The following is a 22917-nucleotide window of genomic DNA, read 5'->3' as shown; positions in this document are numbered from 1 at the left end:
TGTCTGGCTTTGCTATCAGGGTAATTCTGGCCTCATAAAATTTAGTTTGGAAGTATTTTCTCCTTTTCAGTTTTTTGGAAGAGTTTGAAAAGAATTGGCAATAATTCTTCCTTAAATGTTTGGTAGAATTCACTAGCGAAGCCATCTGGTCCTGGACTTTTCTGTGTTGGAAGGTTTTTATTACTGATTAAATCTCCTTATTCATTACTGATCTTGATTCAGACCTTGTTTTTCTTCATGATTCAGTCTTGGTAGGTTGTACATATCTAGCAATTTATCCATTTCCTCTGTTATCCAGTCTGTTGGTAAATAACAGTCCATAGTAGCCTCTTATGATCCTTTTTATTTCTGTGATATTAGGTGTACTATCTCCTCTTTCATATTTGATTAATTCATTAATTTGAATCTGTTTTCTTTTTATTTTGTTATACAAGCTAAAGTTTTTTCAATTTTGTTTCTCTTTTCCAAAAAGCAATTCCTAGTTTCATTGATCTTTTCTATTGTTTTTGTAGCCCCTATCTCATTTTTTTCTGGTCTAGCATTTAGTATTTCCTTTCTCCTTCTAACTGTAAACTTAGCTTGTTATTTTTCTAGTTCATTAAGGTATAAATTTAGTAGGGTTTTTTTTTTTTTGGCTTTTTTTTTTTAAGATTTTATTTATTTCTTTTAGATAGAGAAAGAGGGAAGGCAGGGAGGGAAAAAGAATCTGAAGTACAGTCTGCACTGAGCACGGAGCCCAATGCAGGGCTTGATTCCATGATCATATCATCACCTGAGCCAAACCAAGAGTGAAATATTTAGCCAACTGAGCCAGGCAGGCACCCTTAGAACATCCTTTTTAATGTGGGTGTGTATTGCCTTAAAATCTCCCCCCTTTTTTTTGGTTACATCCCATTAGTTTTGGTATGTTGTGTTTTATTTAATTTTCATTTGCCTCAAGCAATGTTTTTTTTATTTCTCCTCTGATTTCTTCTTTGACCCTTGGTTTTTCAACAGTATGTTGCCTAACATCCACATATTTGCGAATTTTCCAATTTCTGTTCTCTTACTGATTCCTAGTTTCATACCATTATGGTTGGAGAAAGATACTTCATATAATTTCAGTCTTCTTAAGTTTGCTGAGATTTGTTTTATGACCTTACATGGGATCTATCCTGGACAATGTTCCATGTATGCTTGAGAAAAATGTATATTCAACTGCTGTTGGAGAGAAAGTTCTGAATTTGTCTGTTAGGTTTGTTTGATCTACAGTGTTGTTCAAGTTAGCTGTGTCTTTATTGATTTTCTGCCTGGATATGGTATCAATTATTGAAAATTTGGTATTGAAGTCTCCTACTACTATTGTATTGCTATAAATTTCCCCCTTCAGTTCTATTAATTTTTGCTTTATATATTTTGGTGTTCTGATGTTGGGTGCAAATATATTTATAATTGTTGTATATTCCTGATGAATATCCTTTTATCATTATGTAATGTCCTTTCTGGTGCCTTGTGAGAGTTTCTGGCTTAAAATGTATTTTAAATGTATTGTGTTTGATTCAAGTAAAACCACCACTGCTCTCTTCTGATTACCATTTGCATTGAATATCTTTTTTCCATCCCATTAACTATGTGTGTCTTTAATTCTAAAGAAATTCCCCTTAGGGGCACATAGGTTGCTCAGTTGGTTAAGCATCTGCGTTTGTCTCAGGTCATGATCCCAGGGTCCTGGGATCAAGTCCCACATCTGGCTCTGTGCTCAGCAGGAAGTCTGCTTCTCCCTCTCTCTCTGCCTGTCACTCTCCCTCCTTGCACTCTCTAACTCTCTGTCAAATAAATAAATAAAATCTTAGAAAAGAAAAGAAAAGTCCCTCATAGGTAACATGTAACTGGGTCTTGTTTTATTATCCATCAGCCATGCTATGTTTTTTGAGCAGGAAATTTAATCCATTACTTTTAAGGTAATTATTCTTAGGCAAAAACTTACTATTGCATTTGTATTCTGCTTTGTGGTTCTTTTGTCCATCTTTTCTTTTCTTGCTATCTTCTTTGTGTTTTGTTGATTTATTGTGGTCATATGTTTTTATCTTTTCTTTTGTGTATATTTTGTATTTTTTTTGTAGTAATCATGAGGCTTACATAAAACATCTTATAACAGCCCATTTTAAGCTAATACAACGTAAGTTCAATAACATATAAAAACTCCATTCTTTTTACTTCTCCTGCCCAGCACATTTTTTGTTATTGAAGTCACAATTTATATCTTTTTTTCCCTTCCAAATTTTTATTTAAATTTTAATTAGTTAACATATAGTGTAATATTGGTTTCAGGGTAGAGTTTAATGATATATCACTTACAAATAACACCTAGTGCTCATCCTAACAAGTGCCCTCCTTAATGTCCATTACCCATTGCATCTGTTTCCCACCCATCTCCATCAACCCTCAGTTTGTTCTCTATCGTTTACAGTTTCTTATGGTTTGCTTCCCTCTCTTTTCTCCCCTATGTTCATCTGTTTTGTTTCCTAAATTCCGCAGGAATGAAATCATATGGTATTCATCTTTCTCTAACTTATTTCACTTGACATAATACACTCTACCTCCATCCACATCATTGAAAATGGCATTTACATTCTTTTGATGGCTCAGTAATAGTCCATTATATATATGTACCATATCTTCTTTATTCACTCATCAGTCATGGACACTTGGGCTCTTTCCATAGTTTGGCTATTGTTGATAATGTTGCTATAAACATTGGGGAGCATGTATCCCTCTGAACCTGTATTTTTGTATCACAGTTTATATCTTTTTATATTGTGAATTTATTAATAAATTTTATAGTTGTATTTATTCTTAATGTGCTTTTATCTTTATATTAAAATTAATAGTGATTTATATATCACCATTATAATATTACAGTATTCCATATTTGTTTATATATATATCATTACCAGGGATCATGCACTTTTGTGTTGTTTAGCATACTTTCATTTCAATTTGAAGAAATCCCTTTGGTATTTCTTATAAAGCAGATTATAAGTGATGAACTCCCTTAGTTTCTGTTAGGGAAAGTCTTTATCTCTCCTACATTTTTGAACTGTTCAGCTATGTATAGTATTTTTGTTTGGTAGTTTTTTTTTCCCTCCATACTTTAAACTTACCTTTCAACTCCCCTCTGGCCTGCAAGTTTTCTGCTAAGAAATCTTCAGATAATCTTATGAGGGATGCCTTGCATGTGACAAATTTTACAATTTTCAAAATTCACTCTGTTTTTGACTTGCGTCAACCTCCTTGAAATTTGTCTTCATGTAGACTTATTTAGATTTATCCTATTTTATATCCTTTCTCCTTCAAGAATCTGAATGTTCACGTCCTTTCCCTGATTTGGGAAGTTTGAGTTGTTATTTCTTCATGAATTTGCATGTCATCCTTGCGCAGGGGCCATGCTAATCTCTGTATATTCCAATTTTAGTATAGAAGCTGCCAAAGTGAGCACTGGATCATCATTTCTTTAAATAAATTTTCTGGTAACAGTGGTATCCACAGTGGTAATAAACAGATCGATTCTTGTGAAATGCATAGTTAATTTTGTTACCCCTCTACTTAAAATTCCATACTCTTTAATTTTTTTTTTTAATTTATTTGACAGAGATCACAAGTAGGCAGAGGCAGGCAGAGAGAGAGGAAGGAAAGCAGGCTCCCTGCTGAGCAGAGAGCCCGATGTGGGGCTCGACCCCAGAACCCTGGGATCATGACCTGAGCTGAAAGCAGAGGCTTTAAACCCACTGAGCCACACAGGTGCCCCAAATTCCATACTCTTTAGAATGATCTTTGACTCTTCAAGATCTGAATACAGCCTACCTTTCCAACCACATCTCTCCCCAACACCTGTTTTTCCATCCTTTGATACACAAATACTGGTCATCTTGGAGATGATTTTTTTTTTTTTTAAATCTCAAAACCTAGTATTCTCAGTTTCCTCAACAAATGCTTACAATGGCTTTTCTCAAGTAACTGACACAATAGCAAATGCCTTCTTCTGAAGGAATTATTTATGTGCTGACACCAGCATTTCACTCTACCAATTATCACAATGCATTTATACATACACCTAACAATACTGTCTAATAAAATCAAGTATTACCCTAGCTAATTCGTAGATATCACTCCTATCCACTGGAGCGTCAGTATCTAACAGAGTATCAACAATATCAACGTCCTCACATTCTTAGTTTTTTCTGTGACTGGAATTCACAAAAAGTTTTTTACAACATAAGCACAATTAAAAGACAATAAAGATTGAGAATTTTGTAATTCTTAATTGTAAGAGATGATTATCATTTTCTTAGCATGACAGGTGTTTTTCAAAGTATCAAATCATCTCTAGGCACAGAGTTAGTTAACAGTTATGTGATTTATGAATAAATAATTAAAGGGGTGATCATTAAACAGTCCTTGGGACCTGAGCTGTCCATTTTGTAGTTCTCTGTTACTTTTGTAGTCTATCCTTGTTAGTAACAAGAAACAAGACAACTGAAAGAAGCCACTGTCCTTCCAAAATTTTGTAGCTACAGATCCAATTCACTGGTACATTAAGGACCTCTTCATATCAAGCATTCAATTAATATACCTGAGGTCCTCCAGTCTTAGAGACACATATTCCTCAGAGACTCTGTTACTCCAGGAAACAGCACTTAAACAGAATTTCCTAAAGGCTACCTACTTGTCAGCAATTTTTGTTCTCCTATTATCTTGTTATTTTGCAGGAAAAAACCTACCATTTATTTACAAAGTGGAAATTTTAAAGGTAATGACCATAAAAGCATCTTTAAAAAATTTTAAAAAGATATTCTGATGGCCATCATCAAAATCAGCATCTCTATTAAATTGCTAATATCACATCACAGACCTCTAGCAAGCCTGATTTACTTTAGCCATGTACAAATAAAGATGGAATAAACAAAAATGTGTCTTATGAACTAGGGCCTTTGAATGCATTAATTTGCAACATACCAATTTAACATTAGCCTCATACTAGACTCTTTATGAAGGAGAAAACAGGACCAAAAGGTAATTCTGTGACCCCACACATGGCACTTTTTTAAAATCATAGAGCAATGGGAGATGTCTCAAAGAAGAAACCAGAAAAATAAAAGCATAGGCAAACTGCATCACCACCATATAAGTCATCCACCTTCCAGTGTTTTTATGTCTGCTTTATTACCAGACTTACTCAGATAGCAGAACCACTGGATGGAAGCCACGTCTGTCACTGTGTTGTGGATATTTTTTCATACATTATAAGTACTTAGGAAAGATTTTCTAGTAGTAATGGTTCAAGAAAACAAAGCACAAATTATACTTCTTTTGCAATACACATTTATTTACTAGTTCTCTCTAAAATATAAATTATTATTTTAGAACCTCTACTTCTACTTTAGGGCATATTCCTAGGCAAGAAACAATTTTACACCATTCTGAAATACACTCTGTGCCCGCTGCTTAGGTGCAATTGGATATCACATGAGTTTTTACCTTAACTCCTCTTAATATTTTCTCAAAGTTTAATATATGTCTATCCTGAGTATGGTCTTATTTCTTTAGTCTTTTCAGGTCCTGCCTGAGTTTTATATTTTATATCAAAAATCATTTCCAGTTAACATATGATAGACTCCCAAACTTGTAAATAATGCAATTTTATTCTTTAAAGAAGTTCACATTTCATTGCTTGACTGACAAAGCTTTATAGAAATTGTTGCTTAGAAGCCTGTAGTCACTTTAACCAGAAGCTTGAAACTGATATGTTGGTTTGGCCTATTTATATGGTTCATAAAACTTAAGTTCCTACAAAGTATCCTGACATCTCTAAGTCAGTCTGGGCCCCTTACATTTTTCATTAAGTAAATGTAATTTTTAAACAAAGGCATTATTATATTAATTAGCTTTTTTTTAAATTTTTTTCTCTTTTTTAAAATATTTTTTTTAATTTATTTTTTATTTATTTTCGGCATAACAGCATTCATTATTTTTTCACCACACCCAGTGCTCCATGCAATCCGTGCCCTCTATAATACATATACCAGGTAGTGGGTATATTAATTAGCTTTGATGAAAAGAATATAAATATGGAATTACTCAAAAACTATTTTAATTTTTATTTTTCTTTCTTTTTTAAACTATTTTAATTTTTAAACAGTATGCTTAGGTTTCTAAATATTTTACTTCCCTATCAGAAAAAACATCCAGACTATCATAGGTGAATGGAAAGGAAGACCCCATGAAGGGGAGCAGTATTTAACATGATTTCTGAATGTTATGTAGAATAAACATGAAATTGATGTTGGAAACAAGTGTAAGTGTAGAGATGGAGGGCTGATGTAAACAAAGTGGTAGATATCCCAACAGGAGTAAATCTTTCAAGGAAAAACAGCACAGGAAATAGAGGAGAGGAGAGGAGAGGAGGGAAGGGAAGGGAAGGGAAGGGTAGGGTAGGGAAGAGAAGAGAAGAGAAATGGAAGGGAAGGGAAGAGAAGAGTGAAGGGAAGGGAAGAGAAGAGAAGAGAGCAGGGAAGGGAAGGGAAGGGGAAGCAAAGCGAAGCAAAGCAAAGCGAAAGGAAGGGAAGGGGAAAAGAGAGAAAAGACATTATAGGATGCAAATGGGGGGTGTCAAGATCAGAAAGGTAGCTTTAAGTCAAAACTCAGTAGTAGTTAATAAGTTATGGAGAGAGACAAGCAGGATTATAATAAATACTTGGGCTCAGATTGCCTTTGAATGGGCAGACAGAGACCAAGCACTCCCCCCATCCCCATGCACCTGAGCTCAGCTTTCCTTAGGCCTGGTATCTTATATGTATCAAAGGTGTTCTCCCACATGCACTACCAAGAGGTAACTCAGAGATGGAAAGTTACCCACACCTATAACACAAACCTATGTAGTATCCAAAATACTCTGCCCTCAAAGAATCTCTCTGGAGGATGATGAGACATCCGTGGGCTATGATCTTCTCTTACTTATCCTTGATATAGGTTTCCCTATGAAAGCCCATTCTTTATACTCATACCCCCAGAATATTACAGAATTCTCCCTAACCCACATCTCTATGGATTTTGGATATTTTTAATCACCATAAATCACTGTTAATTTCTGAGCAGTGCAATTTCATTATAGAAGTACTCACTATCCTGAAAGCAGTGTATATGATAAAGAGGCAGCTAGAATGAAGGAGGTAGGTCAGATTATAAAATCTTAGAAGCCCTAAACTTGGAAAATATTTTGGTATTACTGCACTTGACTATGGGTCATAATAAAATCAATGCTTAACTATGAAGAATGAAATGGGTAGCAAAAAAACCTTCAATATGTTTCTAGGTTTTCTGGCAGAAAAACCCTGAAAAGATTCATCAAGACTGAATTATCTTCATCTTTATGACATGCCTGTTTTGCAGTGCTCTAAGGTTAGAGCAATCCATCCTTGGATTGAGACTGGTGCTTTCTAGATGAAAAGTTATAGGGATATTCAACATGACAGTGGCAAAGAGCATGAGATGGAGGAGAGAACTAAAGGGTGTAGGAGTAAAATTGATCTTAGAAGGGAATTAATTGGAAAAGCAGATGGCCAAGGAAGAGAATTAATCATGATTCTGTTCTGAAAGTGGGTGACCAGGAATCAGTAATAGTACTATGAGGGCATTTCCAGAGAAGCAATGAATATGAGGAGAAAAAAAAGGCAGAGGAGGAGAAAGGGGTGTAGAAACGGACAGAAAAGAATAACAATAATATTATTACTGCAGTTAACATTTATTGAGCACTTACAAAGTGCCAAGAACACTTCTAAGTAGTTTATTTGCATTTCCTCAAATGTCCCTGCATGTGATTATTCCAGAAGGACAAGACTGCTATACATGAACATATTTATGGCTGAACATATGTTCTTTGCATCTCATTTGTACATATATGGAATTTTCATAGAAATGTGTGGCTGTATTTGAGTTCTTTGGGGGTCTGAGTCAATTGCTTTGGCCACATGAAATATAACTCTTACCCATGAGAACTTTTTATTACATAAGTTAAAACAGAAGATTCTGTAAAGCACTGATATAACCAGCAGCAATCTGTCCTCAATTTCCGGTTTCAAAGGGGTGAACATTGGGTAGTATCTGTGTAAAATAATTGGGTTCATCTGTGCTTTTGGAGTTGGACCTCCTGGGCCACTGTATGTGGCCTTTCATAATTTTATCTGACCTAAATACAACTGAGTCATTGTTAAGAACTTCCAGTGGTTTCTGATTATTTCCTGGTGTTTTGTTTTGTTTTTGCTTTTGTTTTTTTAACTAAGCAATTGCCTTCTTGGCTTCCCTACCTATGTGTGAAAACATCAGACAACGAACATAACCCAAACAAACTCAGTATCTTCCGCCCACTTGCAGACACTCTTCTGTGGTTACCCAACAGAGAAGCCCCTTCTCTCTTTTGCTTCTTCCACTACAGAAAGCAGAAATCCTAAAAATAGCCATGTCTCATTTAACATCAGCAATTCATTTCTGAAAACTCTGACATTCTCAGCAAGAAATGCCGAACAGGAGTTTATTTCCCATTATTTTAAATGGGAAAGTTAGGATACAATACACATGAACACTAAACCCCTAATCAATTTTGTAAAACACATGTACATAAAATGCCCATCCATGTATAACTAAAACATGAATGTGTTATAATGTTAAATATTACTTATTATTCTCTAAAAAATAACATGTTATTAGGAACATGTACAGAAACATGAATTTATAATACAGCATAACAGGATATACCACAATAAGTAAATTAGTTGAAAGAATGCAACAAAACTTTCAGTAAAAAGCAAGGCAACTTCTGATGATAACTTATTATTCGTTAAGTCCAGTGGAGAATATAAAAAGTTGAGAAGGAAGGAAGAAGAGGAAAGCTGAAAAGTCACTACTTGCCTTTAGTTGTGGCAGATGATGGTGCTAACACATGAAGAGAAAAGCAGCAATTTCAGATGTTCCATTCATTTGTTTCCCTATAACAGACTTAGTGGCTTAAAACACTAATTCATAATTCTCCTAACTCTGCTCAACATCCACCTAACTAGTCTGAACTAATTCAGTCTGCAAATTTTAAAGTGTTTTTCCTCCAGCTTGTGCTGTGCAAAATTAAGAAAGAGAGCTACCTTGACCACACTCCTTGCTTAGTCTGATAGAGTCTCTTATGATAAGCAGCGGCACCACCTCTGATATTCCCAAGGCCAGTGCCTTGCTGAGCGGGAACGACCTACACCGCTGACATTCACGAGCTCTTGCAGCAGAAACTCAGTCATCTCTTGGAAGGTTCTCCACCAGGACGCAGGCAGATCTCACAACTGGCAAACTCTTACCCTCTCCTCATCATCAGGAAAAACTCTCCAAACTTCTCTTTGATATGACTCTGTGCACCTCCCACCAAGTTGACAGAGCCATTCTCTTCCTTTCACCCGACAGAATACCATAACCCTATCTCTACATGCCTTGAAAAACACAGTACAGGTTCCTCCTTCCTAGAGCTGGCAGTGGAATGATGAGGAGGCGCCTTTCTTTGGTTTGGTTGCTTTCTAATCATCCTGTACCATTTAATCTATTGTTTATTGTTAGGGTCCGTAATCAAAGGAGCGAGACTGATACGAAGCAAAGGTCAAGCAAAGCTTTATTTCACACCAAGCATCGAGAATCAAACTGACCGGTCAGGGCCGTTTCTTGCAAAGAGGCAACCCCTCCCAGCCTCACATAAATATTATAAATGTACATAAATGTACTTTTATAGAGGTAGTTTAGCCGGGCTATACACAGGTGGCCAATGAGATTGCAATACACAGAGAAGACTGCACAGTCATGCTAGGTCTGCCACACACAGAAAAAACTGCTAGGTAACACACGGGTGGCCAACTGAATTTCAATTTACCCTAGTAGATATATGCGCGCCCCACTGATTGGATGTCTTCACCTGGCCTGACCTGCCCTTGTATCTAGGCTTTGCAAGTAAGTTCCTCTGAGAGGGGCGGAGTCAATCTAAGTTTACTGCATAAACACAGAATGACTCCCTCTGGCCAACCAGGCCCTTACATTTATACTATGGACAAACATAATTTTAACTCTCAATAATACCATTGCCTCTTAGTTCCAGCCACTGTAGCTCGCTTCCTGATCCACATAACGCACTGTCTGGCACATGATGGGTCTGTGCACCTCTCTCTAGTCCTTAATACCTCTTCCTTGCAGGTGACCCCTTTTATCTACTTTATGTCCACTCATTTTAGGTCTCAACTTAGACAATATTTTCTTAGGAAAAACTGTCTATTCCTCCAACACCCAGACTGTATTAAGTCACTTTGTTCAACACTGTAAACTTTACCCTCCCTATATCTTTTCTTCGCAGCACTTAAAGTATTTAGTGGTTATACTTTTGTTTGGATGATTCTTGTTTTAACATCTTTCCTGTTAATCTATAAATGCCATGAGAGTGAGGAATCACATCTGCTAACTTTCCCTTGATTTTTCAGGATCTAGCGGGTGTCTGGCACATAACAATGTCTAATTAATAATAATGAGCTAGTGTTAAGCATGAACCAAGGTGGCTCACAGGACATTCCCTGAGATGGTAGAGTCCGACCTTTCTTTTTTGTGTTCCACATTTTTCTCCTCTGGTCTGAGACCTTCACTTCTTACTTCCAGGTCGGTAATACCATGACCTGGGTCTTTGCTTACATAAACGTTCAATGTAGGAATTTTGAAAATCAAACCTTTACTTGTTAATCCCTCAAATACCTATGCTACATATTGTTGCATTGTTCTAAATTGAGCAGTTTGTGTCTAACATCTCTTTTCTGGCCTGTGTGTAGGAAAAAAGTGTCTTCTGCTCCAGCGATGTGATCTCTTTAAGTGTGGAAGACGTTCTAAAGGCCCTCGGGTGGGAGGAGTTCTTTTCTGCTCAGAGAGGAAGGGAAACAGATTCTCCATTTGGGCAGCAACCATGACCCTTACTGCATAGCATCATTAAAGCCTCCCAAGGCAACAGTAGCTGGGAGACTTTCTGTTTAATCACTTCATACCCAATAAAGTGTACATTACACAATATTTTCATAATGCCATGGTAACCTAATGAGTCATCTCCCATTATAGGAAAGGATACTTGTGTCCGTGATCAGGGCACAGTGTCATCAAAGCCGGGATGGGCACAAACTGACAGATTCTTACTAACTTTCCTTTTTTTAGACTTCACGATAACCACCATAACATTTGCCCAAGTCACTGAAGCAGCAACTTAATCCCTTACAAAATGCTTTCCTTCTGTGTTGTGATTTTCACATCTTGAAACCATTTCAACCTGATGGCATTTCAGGAGACCAGACTTCTGATGACTTTGTGAAAGTTCTTAATCTTATCAATGAAACAGCTCCAATTTATGGTGAAGAATTGGTGACTTGTAGAAAGTTTTCCTACATACAATGACTGGATGAGGTGTGATCATGGAGATGCCCTTTTCCTTCTAAGGATTTCCTACTGACTTCCTGATCTGTTGTCAGTCATTTCTTGTTCTGAAATGCAGCATTTTCCACAACTAATATTTGAGTTCTCCATTTTCCTGACATCAATAAAAAGCAGGTTTTCCCACATTATTCACTAGACCTGTTAGGATAATGTTTTTGATACACTAATCCACCCGATCTCTGGTTAGTTTTTTCTCTATCATGCATTAATATCCTGATTTATTTTGATAGTTTGTCTGCCTGGTAGAAATAGTAATGAAGATATAATTATTTACATTAAAATCTTAAAATGTAATGGAGAATAAGCCAATAAATCAAGACAGCATAATATGTAATTTAGCACCAATTCAGTAGAACAATAGAGTACCAGAGAAAGTTCAGAGAAATAAGCTCAATGACATTTGAAGAAGATAGAAGACTTCAGAGAGGAATAAGTAAATTTTAACTAAAACTAAAAAGGGATACAGAGTGCAAGATTTACCACTCCTCTCTTCAGAGGAGTGGTGAGAGACCTAAAATAAATTATGAGAATACAAGGACAAGATATAATGAGAAAAGTGCGATCATGAGACAATGAGATAGGCTAAGTGGAACAAATAACAATCACTATTGAGACTGAATTTACAAATACAGCATTTGGTTGAATTCTACCAAGAAGCAGAATATTAAGTGCCAATTCCATTATTTTCTGTGTGTTAGCATAGGAAGTAATGGACAGTGAAACCAACCCAGAAGAATCTGGTTTTATATCCTAGATGTGCTACTTCCTAACTGTGAAATCTTAGGTAATTATTTGACTTCTGTTAGCACTAGTTGTCTCATATGTAAAGCAGGGGAGTGGGGAGTTGCCTCATGATTTTTTATTGAGATTATTATATAAGACAGTGCTCTAAAATAAGAATTTCTGATTATATATGCTACTAAGAGGTAAGTGTAGCCCTAATATACACTTGCTAAATTTACTATAAAGTCCAAAGAGTTATTAGAGAATGGACAATATCCCCTCACCTCTACCCCAACATCTCCACCTCTCATGTCTACTCCTACACAAACATATTAACAAAAGTTTTGCAAATAAATTTAGTTCAATATTAACCATAAATTGTCAAATGGTTCCTCAAGTCCTATGATTAACGCATATGTTTAAATAGGATGGCCAAGTTAATTCTTCTTTCATAGTAAACTGAAACTAAATTTAGTGATATTTTGAAATAAGGATTCAAAATATTTGAAGAAATAGAATATGAGATACAGAAAGTCTGTTACTATATTTTCACTTATATTACCTAGAAATGGGAAAAAGGTAGTCTGTGAATATATGACAAAATGATGAAGAAGGAGAACTAAATCAGCTTCTTGCATTTCAAATATCAGTGCAAAGAGGGCCAGATGGTGAATTGAAAATCTGCATGAGTATTGACTTTTAATGAAAACACTTACATGCTCTTCATGGCCACAATTAGTATAGCTTCTCTGCTCTCCTCCCTTGATGCTGGGACCTTGTTAGAGTGACCTCTTATGTCAATAAAACCAGCTTGAAGTTCACATGCAAACACATTCATAGCAAGTAACCTCCCCAGTTAGTTAGGAAGGTTAATCAAGGTAAAGCCCTTGGTAGAGGCAGGATATTTATTTCTAAATTGAAAAGTCCACTTGATATTAAAGTTTGAAGGGAAAAATATTTGCTAACCCTATAAAATTGAATTACCATCAAGCAAGGGAAGTGGTTCTGCATATTTCATACATGAAAAGAAAATATTTGGTATCCATTCAATTTTTTTCCTCTAAGTCCTGTCTTAGAGCCTTTACGCATATATGAATAGAGAAAAAGCACTTAAATTAGTGTGATACCATTCCAACACAGTTTCCCTCACTTTCTTCCTGGAGACTTGACCGACCTACCTTCCTTTCTTTCTTTCTTTCTTTCTTTCTTTCATTCTTTCTTTCATCTTTCTTCCTTTCCGCTCTCAAAAAAATTAAAAGAATATTCAGGACATAGAACAGCAGTACTCAGACTTTATGCTTCATAAAAACCTCATCTGAACAGCTGGTGTTCAGAACTGTTGGAGAAAGATGGACATCTGCTATACAGATATCTTGCTTTAACCAATATTAGTTTTCTTAAAATTGTAAGTAATATGGATTGGGGTATCCATCTGTCCATGTTCTTGGTGTGAATATGAGCACTGTAGCTTTCAGACTTTTCTTCCTCAATATTTACTTTCAGAAAAGCAAAATGAGAAAGAGCTAAAAAACAAAAACAAAAACAAAAAACCCCCCACAAAACAGTAGTAGGTCTTATATACCACAGAAAGAGCAAGGAAACCTACATTTAGAGTGGAAGATAATATTTCACTGATAAGGGCATTGAAGGGGCACTCTCCTTTTCAATTCGAAGACATGAATGATCTTATAAATATTAAGCACCTTCATTATAATAATGTCTTTAACAGGATTTTCAGACTTAATGCATTTTGTTTTTTGATATCTACTCCACCCAGAAACTGATTTCTTTGTACACTTTTCTCTTGCACCTACATCCCTAGCAGTTAAAACCAACAATCTTCTTGACAGTGTTTCACAGAGGACTAAACAGCCCCAACCAATATCTTCTAAGGAGGCTCGCTATTGATTAGTATTCTGTCAAATTTAAATCAGAAAATTTTGTAATAAAATTACAATGGAACAATCAAATGAATGTTGTGACAACAACTGTTATAAAATCAAAGGAGAAGGTATTCTTTCTAGTGGGAAGAGTCTACAAAAACTTGATAGAAAAAGTAAAACTCCAGCTAGACGTAGAAGACCAGATAAAGAAAAGTGGTACATTCCAGGGTGAATGGCAGGAGAGTCCTGTGAGACAGAAAAAACAAAAACAAAAACAAAAACAGGGGTCCTTTGCCACTTGGTCACTAAAAACTGCATTGTGCACCTATTGTTAATCCCTTAGCACCCTGTCAGGTAGAGGGAGAATAGAGTAGAAAATACCCCCCACCACCCAAACCTGTTTAGTGATTAGTTGGAGAGAAAATATCTTCTATTTATAGACTCGTACAGATAAAATAGATGGCATAAACGGCAGGTGATATGGTTTCTCTTAGGAAACTTTATGCATGGAAAGTTTAGCATGATCTTTTTTTCTTTTAATTTTTTAATTTTTTTTTAAATTTTGTTGGGTAGAGAAATAAAGGAGGATGCAATTTTAAATGAAGAAGATAAATGTGGGGAAAAAGGCAGTCAGTAGCATGTAGCACAGAAATCCAGGTAATACAGGTGTTAAGATCATGGGCTCTGCTGTCAGATACACTTGCTTGAATACCAACTTCCTATGAGCATGTGACTTCAGACAAATTACTCAATATCTCTGTTCTTCAGTTTCATCACATACAGAATAGGGATAATAATAGTATTTAATCTCTAAATATTGTTACACAAAGTTAGTATACATAAAGAATTCAGATAACTTCCTGGCACAAGTACTCAATGAAAATGAATCAACATCATCATCATCATCTGCTATAAGATAGTTTCTTTTTTTTTCCCCCAATTTATTTATTTTCAGAAAAACAGTATTCATTATTTTTTCACCACACCCAATGTTCCATGCAAGCCGTGCCCTCTATAATACCCACCACCTGGTACCCCAACCTCCCACCCCCCCCCGCCACTTCAAACCCCTCAGATTGTTTTTCAGAGTCCATAGTCTCTCATGGTTCACCTCCCCTTCCAATTTACCCAAAAGCACATACCCTCCCCAATGTCCATAACCCTACCCCCCTTCTCCCAACCCCCCTCTCCCCAGCAAACCACAGTTTGTTTCGTGAGATTAAGAGTCATGGTTTGTCTCCCTCCCTATCCCATCTTGTTTCATGGATTCTTCTCCTACCCACTTAAGCCCCCATGTTGCATCACCACTTCCTCATATCAGGGAGATCATATGATAGTTGTCTTTCTCCGTTTGACTTATTTCGCTAAGCATGATACGCTCTAGTTCCACCCATGCTGTCGCAAATGGCAAGATTTCGTTTCTTTTGATGGATGCATAGTATTCCATTGTGTATATATACCACATCTTCTTTATCCATTCATCTGTTGATGGACATCTAGGTTCTTTCCATAGTTTGGCTATTGTGGACATTGCTGCTATAAACATTCGGGTGCACGTGCCCCTTTGGATCACTATGTTTGTATCTTTAGGGTAAATATATAAGATAGTTTCTTAAGAATGCAACAATGATGTGGGTACAGAAGGATGGCTGAGGACAAAGCACAAACTGACACCCTGAAACCTTCCCCCACCCCCACTCCTTGGTGGGACATATGTGACATTCTTTAGGACTCTCCCAACTATCTTAATGTTAATACCAGGCTAGAGGAAAAAACCTTGACAATGACAGGGCCTTAAGGCATCTGGTATCTTATAGGTCCTCTTTAGCCTTAGAAAGTTCTATTGACACCTCCCTTTTCCCTACCTCCCCCAACACCATCATACATAACCTACACCCCTCACAAGCCTGGGGAAGCAGCTCTTTCTGCCCATGGGTCCTGTCCCTGTGCTTTATTTAATAAACCACCATTTTGCACCAAAGATGTCTCAAGAATTCTTTCTTGGTCATCGGCTCCAGACTCCACCCCACCGAACCTCACTTATCTTCTAAGACTTCATCAACAATGTCTAAATCAATGCAAGTAAAGGGACAATAAGGAAACAAGCCCAGACTGAGTACAAGTGGTGAGAACTATACTTGGAAGGATCCTGTCAGAGACTAGATTATTTTGTTTCAGGTTCAAAACCCTTTGTTGTTTATGCTCTGTAAAGCCAGAGAAGGCTTAAGGTCAACCAACCAAGGGATGGATGTGAGTAAGGCCTCCCAACTGGGACACACCTGCCTTTGCAATCTAGTTCTAGCCCTCAGGCTGTTCCAACTGGATCTTCAAAACTTATTTATACCTCACCTTTCTCAGTTAAAAATCAGAAAAATAACAAGAGTCTACCTCAAAGTGTTGCTGCAATTGTTAAAAAAAGATAATGCATGGATAGTTTATTACCACAATGACTGGAGCACTGTATTTAGTAAATAACGACTTGATTATCTTTATTATCTTTCCTCTTTTTCTTTTTGAAAGGAGCATTTACAGGATAAATAAAGCACTTCCTTTGGTGTGTATGCAGGACTGCAGGTGAGATGGGTTTTAGGGAGATACTGGCCTCCAGGTAGCAAACTGCATTTAACCAGACTTGAAATGATGAAGTTGAAGACAACAGTGCACTTAAAAAAAGGCAAGGACAGGAGAGATAAAAGATATGTTAAATTAATCTTCTGAGGTTGCCTGAAAAACTATGGGATGTAAAGACCAACAGGTCTGGGGATTCCAATCAAGCAAAACAAATTACTACTGACTCAATCACTAGTCAACAATGACCTCAAATATCTAAAAGATCTGCCTAATAACTTGTAGTTTTCCTATGCATTACTTCAGTTGATGACCCTAACACTTTTATAAAAGATAGTTAATCTTACTCTGTTTCTTATTTTATAGGTAAGGAAAAAAAAAAAAAAATATATATATATATATATATATATATATATATATATATATTCCCAGAAAGGAAGGAAACACTCCCAGTTACCACAGGCCAGTAAGTGGTAAAATCAGAACTCTCATTCTGGTTTCTGATTTGAAATTTCATGGTCTTTCCATTATATTATTGCCTTTCTGGAAATTAGGTGTCTCTAAGGCCTTGTCTGTGTAAATCAATTATGATGAAATCGTTGATGGGTTTTCCAATATTGAAAATTGAATTTGACCAATTGACTTTTTCCATCATTTCTGACTCTGATTCAGTAAGAGTGTAAATCCCCCTAGGGTTGGTCTGGGTTTACTCAGAAAAACTGAGCCCAGGGATTGTCTTCAGTCCACATGATGAAGTTCTAGAACCTAGGTGAGGTTCGGTGGGCTGAGGTCCGGAGCCGATGACCAAGAAAGAATTCTTGAGACATCTTTGGTGCAAAATGGTGGTTTATTAAAGCACGGGGACAGGACCAGTGGGCAGGCAGAGATGCAGCCGCCCTGGGTTGTGGGGGATGGCAGGTTATGTACCCTGCAGTTGGGGGAATGTGAGGGGAAGGGAGGTTTCAATGGCGTTTTCATATGCTAAAGAGGGCCTACAAGGTGCCAGGATGTCAGAGGCCTACCGGAGGCCTTGCCCTTGCGGCTTGATCAATGTTGTCTTTAGACCAGCTATTAACATTAAGATAGCTGGGAGACTTTTTGGTGGGACGTCACAATCCTGCTATCAATCGCCTTTGTTAGTGAGATTTAGGACATTTGTAAGCCAAGGGAGACTCCTGTCTAGCAGGATTGTGATCTCTGCAAGTTAACTATTTGCTTATTGTTCATGGCAGTCAGAGCTGCCTGAGGGATGCTACACATATGACAGAGGGGGAGCGGATGGAGAGGGGGGTGCAAGGCGCCAGCTTTTGCTTTGTCTTCAGCCAGTCCCGTGCTCCCTCATCACACAGACATCATTTTCTATGTAAATCAAGGGTTGTTTGTCTCACTGGTTGTTTGAAGCTGGTGCAATTTTCCTGACCTAGTTCTAGTCCTGAACCAGGCGAAAAGCACGCATGATTAAATTGTTGCCTAGTAGAGTGATTCTTAAAGTACCTTCCCCAGACCGGCGGCAACAGCTTTCCCTGATAATCATGTGTTGGACATACAAATTGTCCATCAAGCCCCTTCCCAGACTGAATGAATCAGGAACTTGGGGTGAGGTATACCACTTGTGTTTTAACAAGTTTTTCAGTGATCTATTTTGCACATTAAATTTGAGAAATACTGATATTGAAGAACACCTTACAAAAGCACAAGCTTCATAGCATAAATCATGTTGTGTTCAGCATAGTACTCCAATCTTCCAGAAGATGACAGTTATCTAATAAACGTTCAATAAATCAATGAGTAAGGATAACACACGGTAGGCAGTGGCACTATCTGCAGCTTTAAAATTCACATATATCCTTATTTTCAGATTTGCAAGCTGTAGACTTTGCTCTCTATACCTTGACAAAATTTTTAAAGTAGTCAATCAGAAAAAAGATCACCTGGAAACAGTGCCTCAGAAAAGATAAAAATTAAAGAAATATTGAAAAAAGTATTTGCATAAAATATGAAAAAATGAAAATAATTAACTAATAAAAAATCTACGGTTAAATGCATTTTTCCACTCATATAGTATTATTCACCTGTAATAAACTAATATATTTTAAGGAGGGCCATGAAAGTGATTAAGACAGTGAAAGTAAATTACCTAAACAAACTGAGACACCAACTCTCTTAAAGTTTCCCCTATGGTTATATCTCCTGCAATTTATACCCCTTCATAGCCCTCTCCCATATTTGGCCTGACCCTGTATTTAAAAAAACAGAATACAAAGAAGACACTGCTTGGTTTCTAAAGCCAGGTCACAAGTAGCATTGCAGCTTGTGCCTACATTTCTTAAAATAACCCTGAGAGTACAGTCACCATAGATATAGTTCAACTTGCTTGAGACTGCCATTTTGTTAAAAAAAAAAAAAAAAAAGAAGAAGAAGAAGAAAGAAAGAAAGAAAAAGAAAAAGCCAAGCTAGCCCTACAAAGAGGTCATGGAGAGAGGGGATATTGCCCAGGCAGCTTCCAGGTGTTCCAGCCAGGCCAGGTGAGGCACTAGCCATTCTAATGACGCATCTGTCTTAGATACCCAGCTCAACTAAGCCTTCAAATAACTCTTCTCAGCTACTGTGTAACAGCAAACTCATGACAGACTAGGGAGAAAGAACAAACATGAGTCTAGTCAGTCCAGAGGACTGTGAGAGAAAATCATAAATTGTTATGTTAAGCCACTAAGTTTTAAGGTGGCCCTCTACACATCAATAGACAACAGAAACACTCGTGTTCATTTTAAACAAACTTCTATGTTAATAATCCCAGTTACAAAATATATACATGAGTGAACATGATTCTGATTTTACTATTTGTAATTATTGCTTTCAAAGTCACATGAATTTAGATTTACTACTCAAATATGTCAGAAATACCCACCAAATTCTATCCCTTTTGCCCATGCATTTTGATCAACAGAAATGTGGAGAAAGCTGAATTTGATAACTGATGCACCTCCACGTACACAATTTCACTCACCAAATTACTCTCCATTGAGCTCTGAGCCATAAGAGACCCGAAAAAAAGTAAGAATAGCACAGCAAGTAACAAAGCTTAGAATATAAATGAAAGAAACAAAGTAACAAAGCTTAGAATATAAATGAAAGAAAACTCTAAAAGGTAAGCTTGAGGAGGTTAATATGCTTAATAAGCTATAAGCACATTAATATCTTTATTTATATAGCTACTTTTTGTACATTGATCAATCATGGATAAAGAGAAGCTACACCTCTTTATCATTTGCTATTAAAGATATTCAGCCACCGCTTCTGTCAACTCCACTTCATTGTGAGGGAGAAAATGTGCAGAGAAAAGGTGATAATGTATAGTCTTGTTTTGTACTTCAGAATATAAATCACAGCAAGGAACCAGATTGTTGCTAGAATATTATTAGCAGCACTCATACAACACAATAATGAATCCATCTACCATGTGTAGGTGAATACCAAGAAAACAAGTTCTATATCATCATTTTGTTATGTAGTTTGATTATTTGGGTCATCATGTAACAGAGGGTTTGTTTTTTTTTTTTAAGATTTTTTATTCATTTTATTTGACACACACAAAGAGAGAGAGCACAAGTAGGTAGAGAGGCAGGCAGAGAGAGAGAGAGAGGAGGAAGCAGGCTCCCTGATGAGCAGAGAGCCCAATGTGGGCCTCGATCCCAGGACCCTGGAATCATGACCTGAACCGAAGGCAGAGGCTTTAACCCACTGAGCCACCCAGTGCCCCTAGCAGAGTTTGACTGATAATATAATTGCCTATTGGAAATTTGCCATTCACAAGCTGCTTGATTTTATCAAACTAAGATTTTCCTTAAAAGAAGTCATTTATCCCAACTCAAAGCAAACTATTTTTCTGGACCAGTGGGTATCTGTTTTATTATTATATAATCTCCTGTTAACTTTATCCCAGAGAGGCAATGTGATATAACTGAATGAGTTTGGATCAAGAATTGGAAAGCATCATTCATCTCACTGAAACTGTCAGGTTCTCACCAAATAGTGGGCACCATTTTGGATACTGAGGCATGGCACCTGTCCATGTGGGTTTTAATACTACTCCATTCTAGCTCTGAAACTGTCATAAAGAATCCATATGAACCGAAGTCATGTGACCTTAAACACATTAGTTAAAGAATGATTTTGGATTGAAATGAGATATTTTAGGTGACTGCCACTATTTTGAGGGACACTTCTTCCTTAAATTCTGAATGAACCTCATTTTTATCAAAATATGATGTTTCATGGTTCGACACAAGAAAAATAAAAATAATTCTCCTTCTATTTGAGTAATAAAAGTTTATTAGATTTTAAATCCTATTTCTGATTTTAATACATTTTACTTTTTTCTTTTTCTCCTTTAACAATCATATTGTCTAAAACACTTCCTGGATGCTCCACTAGTTTATTCCATTCAGAATCCTTGCACTGAGTTTCCACCTTGAAAATAAACAAGGAACAGCCATATACTGGAAAGGTTTAAAAGTATCAGTGGGGAGAGACGGAAAATAATAGCTTTGTTTTCAGTGTGGAATAGAGGGGCTCCTGGCTGGTTCAATCAGGTAAGCATTTGCCTTCAGCTCAGGTTATGATCCCAGCATCCTGGGACTGAGTCCTGCAATGGGCTCCCAGTTCAGCAGGGAGTCTGCTTCTCTTTTTCCATCCCCCTTTCCCTGCTGCTTGAGCACACTCACTAGCGCGCGCTCTCTCTCTCAAATAAATAAATAATATATATATATATATATATATATATATATATTTTAAATGTGGAATACAGTGATAAATATACATGGATGCCATTCTGGAAACTGTAAACAAGAACACATAACATGACCTCACTGGGAATCAAAGAAGATCGGGTTTTCTCTCAGGTTAAGAAAAAAGCTATTTCTTATAAAGCACTATTGGCATATTGGATGAGAACAGCCTTCTTGGCATGCAACTGTCCTGCACTGCAAGACATTTAGCAGCCTCTGTTCAACATCCAAGAAATGGCAGTATGAGTCCCCAGGCATGTGATAATCAAAATCATTCTCAAATATTTCCAAATGTTCGCAAGAAGAGAGGTGATACCACTGGGTCGAAGGATTTCACAACCTCCTGTCTGCTGAGATGGTTCCAACAAGTTCACGTAATGAATCAATGTTTACCAATGAAATTAATGGATGCAAGAGACTTCATATCATTTGTTTGTTCTACGGGAATAAGATGAACTTGATCTTAAATTTCAAATCTTTGGCAATATTTTGCTTATTGTTTGAAGACATAGCTAAAATGTTCATGAAAGATAAAAAAACAAACAAACTCAGGTGCCTGGGTGACTCAGTGGATTAAGCATCTGCCTTTGGCTCAGGACATGATCCCATGGTCCTTGGATCAAGCCCCACACTGAGCTCCCTGCTTCACAGGGAGCCTGCTTCTCCTTCTCCCTCTGCCAGCTGATCTCCCTCCTTGTGTTCTCTCTCTCTTTCTTTGTCAAATAAATAAAATCTAAAAAACAAAAGCAAAAACAAACACCCCCCCACAAAACTGTACTCTCTAAAATACAAAAGGAAACCCTTTGCTCAATAATTGAAATAGGAGAAATATAAGATATAAAAAGCAAAAATTTTAACTGATGTCATGGTTTACAATCTCTTTTACGAACTGGGAAAGTCCAAAGGAGGAACGAGTACAGGATATATCTTAGCAGCAATATTATCTTCTGAGACTGTTTCCTTTAAGGTTCCTACATAATCAGTTTGAGAGCCCAGCACATTTAATAATCAAATACAGTCAAGCTAAAAGGAATAAAACTATTGTAACTCTTTTTAACAGGTAACTATGTGTGTTACTGTTGGTTATGATTTTGTTTGCACATAATATGCAAAACTAGTAATTATTCACTGACAGAGGCAATTAAAGTTTAGCCCCACCATGAAACTACTTATAAGCAATAAGGCTGTTCCCTTATGCAGATCTACTTAAAAACATTTAAATTGTGTCTAGTTTAAATGTTACTAAGTCAACAAAAATTATGTGCTGGGTAGCACAGCACTGCAGATTGCAAGTTTTGCGGCTTTAAATTGCCATGAAATATCAATAAAGCCTCTTGTGTATATACATTTCAGCCTAAAATGTATTGGTTTTGCCCCAGCAATGTAGGTTCAATTTCTTGCACAGAAAATCTCATTAAGGGACATTAGGGTAACTC

General features: G+C 36.8%; 1 non-coding gene across 1 annotated transcript; it reads right to left on the bottom strand.

The window, feature by feature from the left end:
- Positions 1–3375: 3375 nt before the first annotated feature.
- LOC122905737 lies at positions 3376–3478 on the bottom strand. The gene has a single exon (XR_006384425.1). It is a non-coding gene; the product is annotated as a U6 spliceosomal RNA (small nuclear RNA).
- Positions 3479–22917: the final 19439 nt, after the last annotated feature.

This window comes from Neovison vison, chromosome 4 (genome assembly GCF_020171115.1).
Source record: "Neovison vison isolate M4711 chromosome 4, ASM_NN_V1, whole genome shotgun sequence".
Taxonomy (NCBI): Eukaryota; Metazoa; Chordata; class Mammalia; order Carnivora; family Mustelidae; genus Neogale; species Neogale vison.
This window is presented reverse-complemented; position numbering and strand designations above follow the sequence as displayed.